Raw genomic sequence first — 20073 nt, forward strand, 5'->3', positions numbered from 1 at the left:
TTTTTTTTTTTTTTTCCCTTCACTTAAAGCATTGACAGAAATCTATGGTACTTTCAGTTTCCTCATGGATGCATTCACTTATGCTGCCAGGTAAAAGAGAGCCAGGGAGTGAAATTGAGCACTGAATGCTTGATTGAACTTGCTGCTTAACTGGTATTTAGTTTGGACCACTCTGACCTAGCTCTTAGAAAAAAATAAWTGGTTTAGAAAAGAATAAGTCTGAGCAGTTTAGGTAGAATATAGTAGTATAGATGTGTCAAGCCTGTTGCACTTGACTCCAAGCTTCATATCTGCCCCCTTTCTTATTTAGTGGACAGACAGAATCTATCCAGATACTGAAGTGCAGCTGCCTCTTGAAAACAGCAGTCTCAAGGCCGGGTGATCTCAGGCCCCTGTTCATCTCACAAACTGAATTTACTGTGGAACCATGCTTGAAGAGACATCTGGTCAAAAGACATCTATCTCTAATTTGGCGTCTGAAACAAGATGCAAAAAATTTAATTCCTAAAATGCTATCCTACAGCCCTACAATGTATGTATTTGTACTCAAAATTTATAAGTAGTACTAGCACTTCAATGAAGATCAGTTTACAAGAGAGAGAGGTAAGGAATCACATTGGATAAGTTTTTAAAAACAAAATGTAGTTTTTTAAAAAAAAWTAAATTAATCCAAAACTATTTTAACAATGTTTCACTTGCTTCTACTTCATGACATTTTTCTCATTGTGTGCTTAATGGAATTCTAGTTTGTGAAATGCTTCCTTAAAAATTTTTAATGAATCAAACAGACACATTAAATGAAGGAATGTCATTCAGATGATAACCAGGCAATGCATGATGTATTCTGGCAAGTTACTGAATCTGTTTTAAGTAATTGTCTAAGACCAGGGTTGTGCAGCATAAACTTATAGCACATCTGCCATGGTTTATAGCTACACAGATAAATATTTACCTATAGTAAATTCTGGTAATMTCTGAAACTTGAACAGTGTGGAAATAAGAGTTCTATGTTAAAAGGAAAGTGCCAGAATGTACATTAATGGGTGAATTTATAGCTGTTTTTTGCTTAAAAGKTCAAAGGTTTAAAATAGCAGGCATATATGAAACAAAAACATTATGGCATTTCAAGTATATCCTGAAAATAGAAACAYCACATACATTGGTCTTTACATGACATTACAGCTGTTCTGGCTGTCCTGGTAGATTTTCTGTACAAAAGGGTAATAAAATAGCTCAGTAAAAATAATTCAGTAAAAAAGGAATCTGGAAGTTYCAGAATTCTGAGAGTTGAGTACAATACCTGGCACCTATTKTTATGCAAGAATGGTTCAAAATAAYAGATAGTATTTTCTTAYGTAACATTGAAAAAATTTACCAGTATCTTCCCAGTGAGTGTTTTCTCTARCTTACAGATCAGAGTACACAGAAATCTGAAACAGCTGTCCATACATAATTATCTGGTAAAATCCAAGATGCTCTAGGGAAGGTAAGAGCTGCATAGGTTTATCAGCTGTGACACAGGATCTGTATGGGAACCTACCACCACCAGAGGATCATCTCACCTTTAACATTTACCTCTACATGGGAGCCTGAATTGAGCCCAGGGTTAAGASATTAAATAGCAATACAATAATAAAAAGCAAGGCTTAATGGAGTGCAAGTTATTTTCCTGAGTATAAGTATCTTTCAYATATTTACATGTTGAGAGTTGTCCCATCAAATTTCCATCTCTAGAAAACTGTAGGTGTTCTATGGCTCCCAGCTTGGGATTTAGCAGATATTTAAACAGCCTCCAAAGATGTCCCAATCTAGTGGACATCTTTGCCTGCCCAATCGAATACAATCCCTAAAAACATAGTCATAGGATAATCTGATGCCAAATCATCTCTGATGGATCTTATTTCCACTCCTGTTTTTTTCAGGTGGACAATTACTTATCTGTGTTTGTGAGCCCTTTTCTGAACTGAGACATCTCTCCAAAAACTGGAAGTGATGCATAAGTATCCCAGCCACTACAAAGGTGTTAATTTTTTCTGTGTTTGAACAATAAAAATAGTTGTATCAGAGACAAGAGTTTAAAGAGTGAAAAAAAATGCACCAAAATTACCTAGAGAGCTTTTCTATTTCATTATCCATAGGATTTCTCATCAGTATTCTGATAAGAAAAAGACGCAGATGTGTGTTTCCCATATCAAATAGCGCTTGTTATTCTGTTCTTGAGGCTGCCCCAGCAACCAGTGACCTGTGTGAGAACCTGTGCTGACAAGCTCCACAGGTATCCAAGCTTAATGTAGCTCCAGAGTGCTTTTAATAGATAAGCATAGTCTATCTGTTCTGGCAAAGAAAAATAGGGCAAGCAATCAGACAACCATCTTCCATGACCTGAGTGGAATATTTAACACAAGCCAAGGGTAAAGAAAACAATCTTCCCAGAACAATGCCTTGAAATGCCATTGAAACAAAGAGCATCTGTGTTTACACACATTTGTGTATACATTTATATATATATATATATATATATATATATATATATATATATGTGTGTGTGTGTGTGTGTGTGTGTATGCGCATATATATCTATGTGCACTCACAACAGGAATACAAAATGAGAGATTGCTCCTTTGTTTCCTTAAGTATATTATTTGACTGAACAGAAGCCCTTTCTACATAATAGTCTGGATATCCCACCTAGTAAAGTGGCTAGGAGATATCACATAAAACCAGAGAAACATAATGACAAAAAAATGTTGACCCACTAGAAAATGAAGTTTTCTTTACTGGTTCTAGTTGTCTAGAAATGAAGATTATAATGCTACTGCATAAGACACTACACAGAAAAAGCCCATAAGGTTTTATTTTTTTAACACATTTTCTTTTTTATTGAGTTTTATTCCCTTTTTATTGCCAATAAAATCTACAGTAAGATGATTCTAGTGTAATACTGTGTGTTGCAAATTCCCTCCTACTGAAGTGCTTTTTTCTTTCTGTTGATTTATACACACAGACAACTGAAAACAGAGCACAGCAGATTTCTTTCTTTAATTTTTTAGATGACATTATTATTACTTTTTTTTAACCCTAAGTTTTAAAGAGTTACCTATTAATCCTTATTTGCCATGTACATTTTAAGCATGTTTCTATAGGGAATAAAGTCTGTGATCATTAATTTAAAAGAACAGAAAACAGTTTATTAGCTCACTGGTTCGAGAAGCTTTAATCACCTTTGAAGTACAAGACATCCTGAAAATTAGAAAAAACATCTCCTTTGAGCAATGGAGCTGGAGTGCCAATGAGCTGATAAGACAGAGCAGGACAAGGAGTTTTTTGGATGTTCCCATTCTCTCTGAACTGTCATCTCACGTGATGCGATCCATATCTCACTAATGTCAATATGAATGTAAGATTAATAATTCTGTGGAAGTGGATGCTGGCTTCTTGTCAAGTTTTTGAAGTGTTACTGAAGGAAAATGGTGTAGGGTGAACAAACAAAAAAGAATGGATGAGCAGAGAAAAAAAAAATATATCCAGTAATAAAGAATTAAGTCAGACTGAAATAAAACTTATTATCTAGGGGAAGACTGCTAAATATTTGCAATTTCTGATCCCAAATATCTAAAAATATTTCAAAAGCTAGCAAAAGGGTCTAATGCTTTCTTGTAAGGTGGAGCCTACTTATGTCTTCATAAGTAAAGCTGAAGAGCTTTATGAAGAGCTGTAAAGATTAGATGCTAGACATGCTTTTTAATGAAATCTGAAATTATTCACATAATCATCACTTTCAGGAGATAGATACTTGTGTAAAACATTAGCTGTTAAGAAATTGATAGCAACAGCATGAGAGCTGACAACACTGTCTGTTCAAGATAGTTAAAAATAATGAACAAAGGAAAAATGTGCAAGTTGGCAGCATCCCTTTGCTCCTGTAATATGAAAACCATGTGGCATAGGATAGTATTCCTTAAACTCACTGTCATTCATTCTTATTTACTGCCACTTAGAAAGCTATGACAGTAAAATAAAGTTCACTATCATGATCAGAGGTATAAGGAAAAAAAGGTGGGGATAACACTTTTTTTTCTAAAATTAAATATTACTTTTCTTTCACATTTGCTTTTATGATCCACACAATATTTTGGACTGCTTTTCAGTTCTGCCATCAGTGAAACATATTCCAAGATGATAAAACAAGAATAGGTAAACATTGATATGTAAAATTGAATCTGAAGCCTGCACTTGTAAAAAGCATGTTTCATGTAATGGTCTTTAGTTAGAAACCAGATAATTTTGCCATTCTTCCCCATGGTGCCAATATTTCATTTACAAATTCAACACCCACTGTATTTTAGACTGAGAGTGTTGGCTCAGCTTTTCCCTTCACTCTCCTACAGATTTCTGTTCTCTTATAAGAAGGGGAAGATGAACCTGAACGAAGTACTGTAGTCTACAGRATAATATATTACAGTGGTCATAAGTTCAGATTATCCTTGTATACTTCCAGGTTTTTGAAAGATACAGGCTTAAGAACTTCATCTGTTTTCTAGCACAACACAAATTCCACACAGTATGAGATAGAAAAAATGTAACACTGACTATAGCTTGCCACAAAAATTAGGTGCATTGTAATCCAAGAATAAAAATTACCAAAAATTTGACATTAAAATAATTATTTTTTAAAACCAGAGAATACTTTTTTTTGGTTTTCATTACCAGCTTCATTTCCTTTTCCTTTTGAGCATCAAAAAGAWTAGGAAAAAAGGACATAGAGAAGAAAAAAGACAGTAGGAATCTAGAGGGGGGAAAAAAGGTAAAAATATTCAAAATAAAGAGATAAGTAAAAAAATAATTCAGACTTTGAATTAATTTTTTTAAGGAAAACTAAAAACACAGGTAACCAACAAAGTCTCTTACTTGTCTTACACTCTCTCTGAGATGCATGTAGACACTCAGACAACATTCTATGTTCTCCAAAACATTCTGGTACACGATATCTTATACACTAAAATCTAACAGTAAAAATATTCTTGTTTTCTTTCCATGACCATATTTTAAGTATAGAGGTCCTGAAATGCAATCATTGTTCTCTGATGAGACTTTCAAGGAGTTGTCGTGTCTTCTTACTCACTTGTTGCTGGAAGCAAGTTCTGGTTGCAAATCCCTTGCTGGTTTTGTCTTGCTTCCTAGGAGAGCATTTAAAAGAATGATAAATACTCTAAAAAGTTTCTATCAGTTAAAACCCTGAAACATCTCAAGAGCTCATTTGCTTACGAGCACAGCGTCTGCAGGAATGATGGAAGTTTGTGCAGTTGGCTGTAGTGGGTGGGAAAGGGGCCCTAAGTTTTTTCCATGGAAGGTTTATTCAACCAGCTTATTTTCCATGTGCTGCCAGGCTCTCTATTGCCCTGCCTGAAGCACACTTAGCTTTAAGCTGCCCCTTGTTCTTATTTTTTTTCCTGTAGCAGTTCAATCTTAGTTCAATCCAATGTATATGTTCCTGAGATAATGCTGTAAGCCTCATGGCCGAAAAAATACAGTGGTTCATGATTATGGAAAAGCACAGTGTACTTTCTTCTTTTTATTCTTCCTTTCAGCATTAATAACAGTGAGATGGTAAAAGCTACACATTAGGCTTCCCCTTGGGGAAAGAAGTAGAAAAGTAAGATTTTATGCATGAACAAAGGAATTCAACTAAAATGAATGAACAAATTTTTTCCCTGACTTACATGGAAATCATAAACTTTTTATAAAGTGTTCTTAAGGGTTTAAGATTCTAAATGTAAAAAATGCATGTGATTAATAAACCCCATAATATATGAAGAAAAAAAATGTGGTTTTGTTAGATGATTCTATAGATAATATGTAAAGCAAAGAGTTTATCACATATTATAACTCGATATAAGTTTCAAGATATTGATGTATTCTGTAGGGCAGAACTGATCCTGGATTTAGATCCTATTTTGGCATGTCTTTCCTTAATAAAGAGGCTACTRTGTTGTGACACAAGGTAAAAAAGCTATCTCTCACTACAAATTTACCTTTCAACTACATTGTATAACACCTTCAAATTCTTTTTTGAAGTTTTTCTCTGCTGGGCCACACTTGAGCAAGTATTATCATTCTTCTTGTTGACACTGGTGTCCCTTTTGATAAAATGCAACTCATCCTCCTTTTGATCGTGAAAGCATTTAAAAAGCACATTTTGCTACCATTGCATCTTGACATTTGAAATTACATATTCCAAGTCACATTGCATAAGCTCATTATGTTCAGAAATAGGAAAATTTATTTATTTCTTTTTTCTCTAAAGGACATATCCAGACACTGGTTCAATCACATGCACTACCCAATTAGTTCATTCTCAACCATAACAGCAACTTTCACTTTCTTGTCAATAAACTGCTTGCAAACAATCAAGTCACTCACTTGGAATAAATGATTGGTTGACCTCTGGTAGCTGGGAAAGGCAAATCTATCAACACAAAGATATCACTTGTGCTTCAGGAAGTCCCTGCATTGTAGATTGTTTAAAGCTGGGAAAATAGCCTGAAAAGTGTCACATTTTCCTTTTTTTTTCCTGAACATCATCCTTAAACCATTACCAGATGAATGGTCCCACACTACATGAACATTAGTCTGACAATTTAATTAATATTTTTTGTCAAGGTGATTTGTTCTGTTTTTAAGCTTCTATTCCTTAATTACTTAATTCTTAATGTAGCACCAGTCAGAAGGAAGAAAAGGTAGGGTGAAGAATTTAGAACCAGAAACAATAAATTCCAGTTTTCTATGAAATGCAAACTGAAACTGCACATATGAAACATGAACAAYTGCTCATGATCTCTGCACAATGAAGGTGTCCATTGACCACAGAGAGGGAGCTGGTGCTATTTGACATTGCTTAAGGCATCCAGGACCCCACACAAGGGTGTCAGATAWGATATAGGGGTGGCCTTTGTCCTTCTGGAGTTGCAACCGAGGGTCTGGGAAGATAGCCCAGGGTAGCCCAAACAGCTCTAGGCACCTTTGGGTAAGCAAAGCAATTGAATCTGTGTTCACAGCACCTCCTATGCTCATTTATGTCAATGAACTTGGAGCTTTGCCCTGCAATCTGCCACTAAGTAGTTTCTGCCTGAGCCACATCTTGCAAGTTTAGATGKTTTTTTCAAGTTTTTAAAGCTTCATTGATTTACTGTAACTCTTATCTGCAACATCACCTCACTTGTATATTTCTATTATCACATCCACAGGTTATTTCAAAAAGAACACYGTATGTTGCTATTTTATTCTTCATGACAAGTGCAATTCCTGGCAGTACTGAAAACAGATCCATGTGGGCATTTCAAACAAGGACTATCTTTGCTGAAGTTGTGGTTTTTTTTGTTAGAGGAGGCAGCGCTGATCATGGAATCAATAATAAAATTTCATTGACTTTTTTTCTATCTGTTAATAGATGATAACTCTGAAATTATGCTGCCAAAGCTAAGCACAGTTTTAGAGACTTCTGATAGCCTCAGATATTTCTGTACTGAGTAAGATACTTGCAATTCAAGTATCTTTACAGAGAGCAACTTCAGATAACTAACTTTATTCCCCTGAAGAGAGAGAGAACTACATTACAAATCTGATATTCAGGATTCTGAATCGCTTCTCACTTTCATGTTAGATTTCCCCACGGTTTCCTTTACTACTTTATTCAGTTTAATTGTCTTTTTGCTCAGCTCAAAACACCATGAGCTTTACAACAGACAGCATCTTATAGTGACAGTGTTGTTTTGTTTTGCTTGAATRAAAGGTAGCATTTATGTTCTATTAAAGGAAGAAAACCAGAGAATAAAAAGTGGGTTTGTTTGCTTGTTTGTTTTGTTTCCATTTGCTGGAGTCCATTCTGGGATACAAAATACAGAACACAGTGGTAGACACTGCACTAACACCATGTGGTGCATTATGAAAAGCCTTTTATCACATTGGGAAATAAAGGCAGGAAATGGTGTCACAGTTTATTGGACATAAAACAGTCAGCTATCTCACTGTGATTGAAGGAATACAGTTTATAAGTGCAGGTTCTCTTCTAGTTCTGTGTGCCATGATCTCTGCTGGAATGCCTTGAGCATCAGGAAGTCTGACACCCTTTTGTGYCTCTCCCATGGACTAAGAAAAAATATTGCACCATGAGCCAATTCCCTTTTCCTTTTATAGAATCTTCTTTTCTTTCAGCAAACAAGCAATAATACCTTGCACTAAGACTCTGCCATTTAAAATGTCGCTGCACAACCAGAGTGGAGTATGGTGTTTACTCACCCTCTGCTGCTCTTATACATGTAAGGTCAAAGATGAATCAGACTTGGGCATAGCTCTGTTTAAATACTGATTTTTAATGCCAGCTTACTTAATTCTTAATTCTGGTTGAAAGGCAAGCCAAAATTCTGCCATTTCAGGACTTATCACAGCATTACACGAGGTGAACCTCCAGCACTATTCCCCCTGAAACTCTGATAAGCACATTCTAATAGTTCACAGTCAGCTAGAGTAAGAAAGKCACAGACAGTTTTCTCAGGAAATTAATGTTCCCTGTAAATCAATAACATTGAAAATACCAAAGAAGATTAATAAATGGGATTCACTAGTTTTTCTTTAAAAGGAGGAACAGTCCGCTTTGAGAAAGGATTAGCCTCAAAGTTTATTGGCATATTTATTCACACTCCACCCACTTTTATTGTTCAAATATAGTGCACCACTGCATGCTGCCAAGTGTTCAAAGAGGGAGCAGCTATATAGCTTTGCATCTTGCTCAAGAAATCTGCTGTTCTTCTGATGTGTTATTTTCTAAAAGTTCTACTTTCCAGCTATCATTATTTTGAGATCTTTTTTTCTCAAAACTCTTGAGAAGCTTTGCTAAAGAATCTGACAAGTCATAGATGTATTCGGTCTACTCCATATTTGATTCAAAGTAATGTTAAAAAAMCGCAACAAGTTGATCACCTGAGTTTTAATGCCTTTTTGATGGACAAGGTACAAAAAGAGTATGCTACATTTTTTCTTTTTGCTAGATTTGAATTAATAATTATCTGATTATTCAGGAGCTTCCTAATAAGTGGAATATCTTGCCCTTTTGAGGCAGCAGTAGTTCATGGACTATAAGTTTTTGATTTTATTAATTTAAATTATCAGTGTGACAAGATTATCCTTTCTTTTTCAGTCATTCCAAGTTTTGTTATGCATGTACTACGCTAATTCATCAGAAATAAATGAGAGCTTTGCAAGCAACTCAACTGTAAAATTTCTCTTGAGACAAAGTTTGGCTTCCAGAGACTATATCAGCACAGAGTCTTGTATTCAAATTAAAATGCAGCAGTAGCTTGAGGTTCTAATGACTAATAGCAAACTAAAAAGGTAAACAGACAACAGAGGGAACATACAGGAACTGTTAACTTAACAACATATAATACAATAACCATGGATTAGCTTTTCACAAACTTTAGCATGAAAACAACTCTCATTAAAGCATCCTGCTGATGTAAGAGACTTTGTTCCACATGAAAGTTAGGTATTTATTTTAATAAATCCATTATTATAGAAYCTGGAGCACTAAGGAGATAGCAAATACCAGGCTCTTGATATTTGGACATAGAGCCGCTATCCCCAGAAGAGGGTTTTTATATGATCATATTCAGAGTGAAAATACTTGTGAAATACAAGGCAAAAAGAATAAGAGTTTGTACACCTCCCCGGGCTTAATTGCTTTTTGTTTTGAATGTGTAATATTGCCCAAACTGTTGTAACATTATAGAATAGTAGAGATAAAAGATTAACTTATAAAGTTATCTTACGCCTTCCTCAAATAATGGCTTTTGGTGTTGAAGATATATTGATTTTCCTCTTAATATTTCAATTGTCTTTTTTCCATATGGTATGGATAATTTCTCCACACAATTTGTTTGACATATTGTTCTTGTGTTATACTCCATATAGTGTTTATGCTTTGCTACTGCCCTGTCAATACAGGAGATTCAATTACAAAAGTACTGCACGCATAGCTGAACTAAAAGTATATTAAGTATAGAATATCTGAATCAGTTTCATATTGTAACATTTAAAAAAATGAAAAAAACTACCATTTTCCTATTAGAGGAGCTTCATCAATGATATATGAAAAAGAAATTTGGTGTGTAAAAAAGGTTCATAACACAAACAGGCTTTATGGTAGCACATAAAGTTGGAACATAAGCATAAATGCGAGATGGTGCGAAACCCCAAGAATGTGAAGGTACATTACCCTTTATTTTAAAAACAAGTGATTCTAGTTTRTTGGGAAGAAACATCATCCATGCTTACACTGCATAAAGTGCAGTGCAAGAGCAGCTGAGCTAACACAGACCTGATTGAATTTGTTTGGCTCAGGTAGACTTAGCAGCAAGCACCTTAAATCTGTGCTGGCTGTACCAGCCTATTGCTGCACCCTGGAAAACACACAGAATCCAATATTACCTGGGCACTACAACAGCCTACTCAYATGTCAATGAGTATTTTGAATGCACAACTTATATTTCAATGAAAACTGGTTCACAGAGCAACAGTTTGAGTTTGTATTTCCTCTCTTGGGTGTCTTTCTCTACTTTTTTCCTGTAATACTACAATGAGATTGGTCTAAATTGAAATGTCACATGAAACTGTTGCACCAAACCTCAGTGCAAAATTACTGTAAGTTCAGAGGATATTGTCCTTAAGGAACTGTTTGTCCCAAAGGGGCATATTTCCTAAGTTGTGGCTACCAAAGTAGAAGTAGTCCAAAAAAAAARGRWTTTTTTTTAGGTACTTTCTTAGGAATTTTCATCTGTGAAATAGACAAGTARCAAAATTCAGTCTCTAAATTCAGTTAATCCAAGACAAGGCCAACTCTGTACAACAGCTCTGTTGAAGAAGTATTCCAAAGCAGAACATTTAAAAAATGCAAGCATGGATTCACTATCTGGAGTTTCATTTGYGTGTGTTTCATTTTATATATCCATGTGTTTATTTAAACAATCAAACATACAGAGAAAAAAAATCCTAAAATGGAAAAGTAGGGAAATGGAACATCATTAATGTGAAGTAAAACAGTGTTTATATAATAAACATAACAAAATTGAGTCAGTGAAATAGAGGAATTAATTGGTAGATTTAAAACAGAAGCAAAAGTAAAGCTTCCTGTTCTGCTTTCTGCCTKTAATAAGTACAGTGAAAATAATTTTGATTCGAGATATTTTTCCAGTTTAAATGCAAGCATAAAGGAAGATCCATTCAGTTTTTTTTTTTACAAATCAAGAAAGATGACATTTTTCTCCCCATCCCTGGGCTGCAGTGATCCTGTATGTACCCCCTGCTGGTTAATAATGTGAGAGGACTCATTCTTTGTGAAACAAAACCAGCTTTTTGTTGAAATAACCAGCACTGAGACTATAAGAAGCTTCTGTCTATGTTTGCATTCTGCATTCTATTGTGCTTGCTGCAAAATCATTGCTGCTATAATTTGGCAGGCATCCAGTGGGCAGGCTGTAATTGTCTGCTTTTTGCAAACCCTGTCATCCTCCAAAGAAGTAGAGGTCATTACATCCAGTCTCTAACATGCATTCTGGTATCTTTCCTAAAAGGAGAATATTTTGTAGCCAAAGCACTTTGGTATTTTTCTTTGTGTTCATAAAGAGGGCTAGTAAAGCCTTTATTGAGGGCTCTGCTCCAGTTGCATGTGGCCAGCAGTGTGAGGCTGTGAAACACTCCCAGTCTCAGCACTGGCATGGATGTTGGAGGATGTCCTAATGCTCCACAGCTGGCCTCAGATGTGCTAGAGATGCTTTCAGACCAGGCTACTGGGATGTGAAGGSAGCTTAAAATCAATTGTGCCCTAAAATGAAGATGATCAGGCAAAGAAAAGCATAAAACAGGGAGGCTGAGGTTAACACTGAACAGAGCTGTCTTTCACTCCTCTAAGGCCTTCCAGGGAGCTGGATCTGCCCMGAATTTTGACAAAACAGATGAACCAAAAGCAGCCTCTTTATCACCATCATTACTTCCCTCCCCTGAAACTTCTTCCTCAAAGGAAGAATGTTCTGGAGGATGGATCTTTTGGTCCAATCCTACCATGGCCRTCACTGAATTATTTTCTGAAGGCAGATATGAGAATGCAAGAGTTTCTGCAGCAGTACCACTGAGTTCATAGCCTTGTCCATCTACTCCAGTTACTATTTCTGGAAAGGGTCCCCTCTGCAAAATTTAGTCAACTGTGAAGGACCAGAATGTGGAGTGATGCTTTCCTTCATGATGCACAATGTCCTCACTTTTGATAATCTGAAGCAGTCTGATGTTGTTTCTTAATATTTAATAGCTGATTATGTGCTTTTCTCTCATGAGTTTAATAATTACCATTTTGTTGGTAATGGTGGATCTAATTGTTTAGTTATGGATACACGTTTTTAAAAAGTCCACCGTCAAGGAAAAAATCACGTTGACCCACTTCCTCCACTGAATAAGGATTTCCAGGTGATTTTATTTCACATTAATCTTCATATTCCTCTTTTGACAAGTTCTAGTGAATTTAATTTCTCTTTGCACAGAAATAGTTGTGTAGAAATCTTCAATWAAACTTGTTTATTTTATCTGTATCAGTATGAGTTTACTGCAATATTTTCACAAGGAGGAATCAGAAGTCCATGTATTCAAGATTCAGCACATTATTATATRAGGCTTATTTCAGCTGTTTTTATGTTTATCACTCAACAATTCTTAGAATTTCAGGTTTTTTTAACAATGAGCATTAAATCAAAATGTTCATATAACCTCCTTTAGTAAACCATAGCTTCCAGCCCTGTGTGGCAGTAGCTGGTTAGAATCAGTCACTGTATATAGTTTGGCTTGTTTTCCTATGTGTGCTAATTTGCGCTAATCAACACTGAATTTCATTTGCCATTTTATTACCTAGTCAGACAATATTTCAACATCCTTCTGCACATCTTTACGGTAATTTTTTACTTTTATATTCCTGAATAATTTAAAGTTATCAGCAAATTTTATTCTCGCTACTTGCCTTGTATTTCAGATAATTAATGAGTATGCTGAACAACACATACTAGGAGAAGGAGGGACCTATTTTGAGTGCCTTCTATTGTGAAAAAGACTGCTTATTTTATGGTTTGTTTCCARATTTTTTATCTGCTGTGACTGATATAAATAGGGTTTTTTCCAGTTTGGTTTGGTTTTGTGCTCTGTTTTGTTTGGGTTTTTATTACCAAAATAAGACACCCTGCTTGCTAAGACACCCTGAAATTTAAAATGTGTGGTGTTAATATTTGTTTATGTATTTTTTTATGCAAGATTTCCTTCTGAAAAAGCTGTGTTGCCTTATCCCTTTTCAAACATAGTTTTTATTGTGATTTTTATAATACCTTATATTCTGGGATAATGCTGTTTTGTCTATGCAGTGTCCTGCTGTTACAGCAACATTTTTATACAACTGAACATTCAGTTCTCAAGGCAAAATGTTGGACAATAATAGCTGATAATTATGTGGCACTCAAGGCTTCAATCCAACGTGTCTCAACTGGTTTAAAATACATGTATTTAATCATCCAGTTTCAAGACTACTGCTTTCTAAAATAATACAGCAATCCCCTAAGTATAGGTATTTCTTTCAAAATTTTCTCATCAAACTTGRAGGATGGTAAAGGTCATTTCAGGTAGATATCCACTAGTACAACCACTGAATACAAGATTGTTTAAAGCTATGGTTTTCTTACTGACAAAGGAATTCCTGAACATCATAAATAGGTGTTGTTAATCATTCACCTAGGAGGATGTTACTACTAATTTCTGTGTATTAGTAGTGGAGTACAGACTCGTATTTCTTGTCTCATAACCTGAAATGGTGGAATGGGTTCAATGTTTGCAGTGAAAACTTCATTTGAGTAGAAAGAGCCACTGTACTTCTCTTCAAAGTGAATGGTAACCTGTACWTAATGAAGTCATGTTTGCTTTGTGAGTACTATGGCACTGGGAAAAAAATCCATTATCCTATTGAGGAGGGAACAAGCTAAGAGGTAGGGAATATTCTGTTCCCATATAATTAGCAAAAAGTACAGAAAAGAAGACAGGAATTTTAGGAAAAACAATTAAACACATCATTGAATTGTAAGAACACTGGAATAGGTGGCTGGGAATGTTGTATAGCCTTCATCATTAAGCAAGTCTCCCAGGAAATTGATTTAAGGATATCTGAGTGTAGCATGTGGAGAGAAGTTTAACTACATGRTTATTTGCATTTCCTACTAACTAATTTTTTTCTGATTCTAATATGACTTTTATTCACCCTCCTAGTTAGCACTACTTTTTGGGTTAAAAGTAGAATTATCACCTTAAGATTAACAATTCAGTAGCCTGTTAAGAGGGGACCATGTGCATGTCACTGATTCTTCTTTTATCTGTAAGACAGCTGTAATCATGTCAGATCTTCTATTTGTTTTGAAGTTTAATTTTTTTAGCATTTGTTTAAAACTGCATACACTAAGCTTTTAGAAACTCTTGTTCTGTGCATGTATTAAGCAAAAACAAGTGTTTTGTCACACAGCTGGAAATTCATAGACTCATTTTAGTTTTGCATGTTTTGCAGTATTTGCTCACAGTAATAGACTGYAGATTCCTGAACTGTTTTCACAGAAGAGGCAATACAAAATCTGTTTCTAGTAATTTTGGTGAGGGCTGAGTTGTCACTCAATAAAATGTTTACCAAAGTGAAACCCTTATTCGAATGAGACATCCAAAAGTCTTTTCTTTGCATTTCTCCCTGCTAGTTTCCTTCTAGTATTCCCTTGCAGAGAGTGGAATTAATTTACCTGAATGGATCTGTCACCTACCACTTAAGATGTTGGAGCATTTCTATGATATCTACACCAGTCTGCCAAAAATTATACATAAGCCATGGGAATTCTGCACCCTTTGGGAGGAGCAGCTGAAAAGCCAGGGAGGATATCTCAAGGCATCTCAAAGCATTAGACATCTGTGGTTAGACATCAATTATCCCACGATAACCGAGACATGCCTTTCTGCGTCTTCATTTTACCACAAGCTTGGCAAACAACAGCCAAGTGGTGATTTCGACTGCTGATAGAGTCTCACTCGCTGAGTTTTGCTTTTCTTGCTTCGCACTATCACTCTACTTATCCTAACAGTTCTTGCTTTGTTGATAGCGCTTTTGCATTTTTTACCAAAAAAAAAAAAATTTGTTTTCTGCTGCTCACATTCTTTTCTCTTGACTCATTCTTCATTTGAGTCCAGATGCAGTTTAGTGCAGAAGCTCTTAAGTATCCAAATATCCAGAGTCATTTGCAAGGTGCAATTCACTTTCACAACATGTCTATGCTGATTTGCTTGTTAATTATAAGCAGATATAAACAAACTCATATTCCCTGTAACTAGCCCATGCACTAAGAGTTTACAGGACTTCTCAATTTGTCAGGGCACAAATAGAAATGTTCTTATGTTTCTGGATGAAATAGTTTACGAAATTATCCTTCACAGCTGCTTGTTACCGGCCTTTGCAGCTGAGACGCCATAACCGATCATGTTGATTTCCAGTCCATTTTTGTGCAAAGTAAAATAGATTACTTTAATCTAACACTGAAGCTTTTAAAAACAGATTCACTTCTTTGCATCAAAATGGAGGTGGTTTTTCCAGTGAAGCAGCTGTGTCTCAAATCATTATTGTTACATGGAAAGGAGTAAAACTGAGGAAAGTGGAGACATTAACTGAAATTTAGTCTAAAAGTAATGAAAGTTTTGTTTTAGAAAAAAAAAGCCTCTGATTTCTTATATTGTTTGTCATACACTCTTATTGTGTAAAACACATTTTCTGTTCGAGTAAGTAAATAGTTCATTTTATTAAGCCAAAATTAACCATGATTTTTTTTTTTCTCTGAAGCTCTCCTAGCCCCAGCATTTCCTTTACAAAACTGACATTTGGAAAGTCACAGAATAATTACATCAGAATGTTTTTTCAGAGCTGTATAAAATTGATAGTAGGTGGCTTGAACAACTAGCCATCAATTGCCTTGAAAACATGTAGCAGAACAAATAAATCCTCTGGGAAGAAGCCTATCACTATGGTTCCACATTTCTCTTCTTTTTCTTTCCCTCTGGCTGGCTTGAATCATGTTTCCTATGCTGAAGCTATATATTCTATTGTTAAACTTCCCCATCTATGAGGTAAAGGTACCTGATTTCCCTGCTTGCCTTCTTCCTGGCCTGCTTCACAGGCTCGATGACTTCCCTTTGGAAACCCAAATTCAAATATTTCTTGTGGAGGAGGCATTAAGTGCTGTATGAGTTCTTCAACTTCTTCAAGACTCTCTGCACCTGCATACATTTGTGTTCAGAAACATGAACACACACCCCACAGCAGCAGAGACAGCCCCACTGAAMACGATGTCTGGATCTATGTAACAACAACACAATTTGTGTTTTGAAAAACTGTGGTCTCCAGTGTGAGCATCGCTCATGCGTCACAGATCCTCCTCTGTTTTCCACCAAAAAAACTCCAAACAAGCACCATWAAAATAACCCAGTCCTTACCAGTCACCAGCTCCCAGATGAAAAAGTCAAGCAGCTGATACTGAAGGTAAAAAGAGCAGAAGGTATGACAGACACAGAAAATACGTGGATATGTTTTCAACTCCAGCCCTGTGCTTCATGGCCACGATTAATTAGGTTGGGAGGGCTGCTGGATTGCTCTCTGAGGGACATCAGCAGTTATAAGAATGCATGATATCCAGTTGCTCGAAGCCTAGCAGGCTCTGTCCTGCTCTCAGATATATGTGTTTTGCCATCTGGACTAAGACAATGCGACATACCTGGGCATCAAACCATCAGCCYGCAGGAAACACCACCTGCTTCAAATTTATGGCACGTCCTGTCGCCAGATGAATCAGCAACTGCAACACACCCAATTCTCTCACATGTCTTTGCTTTCTCAGAGTGCTGAAATATGACAGAAATATATTAAGGAATTCCTAGARCTCTGGGAGAGACACTATACCTGGTGAATTAGGTTTTTTTCATAGCCTACTGTGTGAATAAAGCTAAAGTGACAACATCAATTTTTGTAGATGCAAAGTTATGGGGTTTAGTCTAAATATTCCTGGTTTGAGAGTATTTCTGAGAAGCTGGGTATTTTACAAGAGTACTGGTTCTGGAAGACTATGATCTATATAATTACAAGGTGTGTATATGCAGAAAATCTTGACTTCTAACTCTGATTTTTTTTTTTTCAATTTAATTTTTAAATCAACAAACAAAATTATGATCACTAGTACTACCTAACAAAGAAATTRTAGCAGTAAAAGTGAGTGGTTAAGGTGATCTAAACACTGATTTAATCATGATATGGATCAGCTAAGTGAAAAGGGGTTATTGGAGATCTGTTACCTTTCCCTTTCACTTTTTTTTTTTTTTTTAAGCCTTGGAATAGAAAATAAAGATCTTAGATGGAGACCAATCCCAATAAAATGCTAGAGTTTTGGGGGTTTTATTTATTTCTTAATGAAACAATTTTGAGCACTGGTTGGGTTTGCCTCTTCATAATCCTTGACAGATAAATTACAAAGACAACACTATTATATTAAAGTATAAGGGATATGAATACATTCCTTTGAAGTTTACTTCAGTGACCTCAGGAATGGGCAAGAAAAAGMTTTTCTTGAAAGCAGCTATTTTTTTCCTCTAATCTAGTTTTTTGACTTCTAGGTTTCATTCTGTGCTAGCCCAAGAATAAAGAAATACTGTCTCTAAAATCAAGTATCCACTTTTGATACACCTTTTAATAAAAGCACCCTAACCATTGTATTCTGTTTCTCAGGCTTGCAAAAGATTCTGTGATGGAGCTTTGATCTTGAAATTTTACTTTCCCAATTTGTCTGTCTCCTTTCATTCTAAAATCAAATGCAGTTATCAGACAAGTCCAGGACTTCTTTTCATCTTGGAGATAGAAAAGAGCTCAATCTGCATCTAAAAGCATGCCCAAGCCATGCAGTTTGTTCCCATTATAGAGACAGATACTGAATTATGTAACAAGTTCCCAGTGAGCAATTACATTTTAATCACGGTAAAGATTTTTTTCCGCAAAGACACTTCTATAGGTGATTTATTTCAAAAGATAGGAATTGTGCCCATATAGCTTAAGTGAGAAAGTATTCAACTTCCCCAGACAAATTTCCTGGCAGGAAGATTGTTTGAGGAGACCAGTAACTAATACTTAAACCACCTTTCTTTTTTTTTTTTTTTCCTTTTTTTTTTTTCCTTTTTTACAGTAAATCTTTGACACAGCTTGACCTATAGTAGATGAGTCTTTATCTGCAGTTCCATTTGGTCACTCATAACTTGCTTTCTTGGATTAGAAACTCCATGAATTATTTTTACTTTTCATAAATGGATTGTGGTGTTTACAGTACTCGCCTTCTGTGCTGCTAAATTGAATAACCATATAGTACTTCAAAGGATGGCTGAAAATAGAAATATATTATAGAGGGATGTTCCAGGGCATTTACTATCAAAATAAAAGTCTTTGGTATTGTTCAGAATTAGTGATTTGCTTATCATCATGCATTAAATTAAAATATGTAAAAGCTATATAAAAATTATGAAAGTAAAYATTTAAATTCAAAAGACATTAAAGATGCTTATAAACTACATCCACCTGTTTAGCATCTGACTTCAGATAAGGTTCAGACTGTGCTGCCACAGTACTACCAGAAACATTTGGTATGTTGTTCAACCAAAGGAGGAAAAACATYAGAGAAATGAGTGCATCAGAAAAGAGATGAAAACCTTTCTTTTGTCAGTCTTTCTACCAAGATTTAAACACACTTTATAATTGGTATTTGTGTTTCACTCATGAACAAAAATGCCCACATTCAGTTGCTGGCACAGTCCACTTGCACTTGAAATCCAAAATATATTTTTGGTTTTGATTGGAAAAAAAAAAAAAAAAAATCAGACTATGGTAAGAAACATGCCAAATGAACCAGTCCTTTACACAGAACATGCTTTTCTAGCAGGCATAAGCAAGCTTGATGGTGATTGTTTAATCTGTCTCTGACATTTTTGCCAGCAGAAAGGAGCAAGCTGTGAAAGGCCAAATGCCAGCCCCTTAGGAATTTACAGAACAGCCAAAAATTTCAGCTACACTCAGGAAACCACTGTCTGGTGAGCGTTGTTTATGGACTTCAGAATTCTGCCAGGTAGCTGCCGCATGCACTACCCTGGGAGTCCAGAGAGATTTCCACTGAGTATTTTTTCACTAGCATGGGCTGCATAACTAGTTACCTGAATCCAAGTGTATGGCTGTTTAAACAAACAAATAATTAAATAGAMAGACAAGTGCTTTACATGGATCCATGCCACGCATTGCATAACTACCCAGTTTCCAACACAAGAGCAAGCTTCAGGACTTGCATTTTGCAACTGGTAACCAATTTTATTCAACTCTATAAAATGTGAATAGATGAAGGAATTTTATAACCCGTACTGCAAGATGCCTTCTGATCTTTGCTAGATGCTGAATATTTGTAGTGGTTTTGTACAAAGAAAAAAAAATTCAAAGGCTTTGATAGATGCATTGCCTAGCTGTAAACAAAACACACACCAGGACATTGGGGAAATCACTAAACCACTTAGCGCAGCTTGTTCCAATCCTTTTGTGTCCTGGAAGAGGTAGTTTGAAAGTGTCACATAATAGGTATTATTATAGCATTCCTTTCTAGAGTAATTAATCTCAGTATATAATATTCAGCAATAACCTGAATGTAATTATTTACAGGTATACAGTATCTTTAGGACAAGATACTTGTAGCACGACATGTTGACTTTGGTCCTTTCAAATATGATTGTCCAGCTGTCAGCTAAAGTCCTTACATTTTCTTGATCTTTAAAAACCTTCAATACCTTACAGATATAAGGAGCAAAGGTAATTCTTTCAATAAGTTATATTATGCACACTYACAGTTTCAATGTGTGAATAAAATTAAATAATTTTCATTAAACCTCTGTTGCTGACACAGT

Source organism: Malurus melanocephalus, unplaced genomic scaffold (genome assembly GCF_030028575.1).
Source record: "Malurus melanocephalus ecotype Western Australia unplaced genomic scaffold, MMel_1.1 scaffold_195, whole genome shotgun sequence".
Classification (NCBI taxonomy): domain Eukaryota; kingdom Metazoa; phylum Chordata; class Aves; order Passeriformes; family Maluridae; genus Malurus; species Malurus melanocephalus.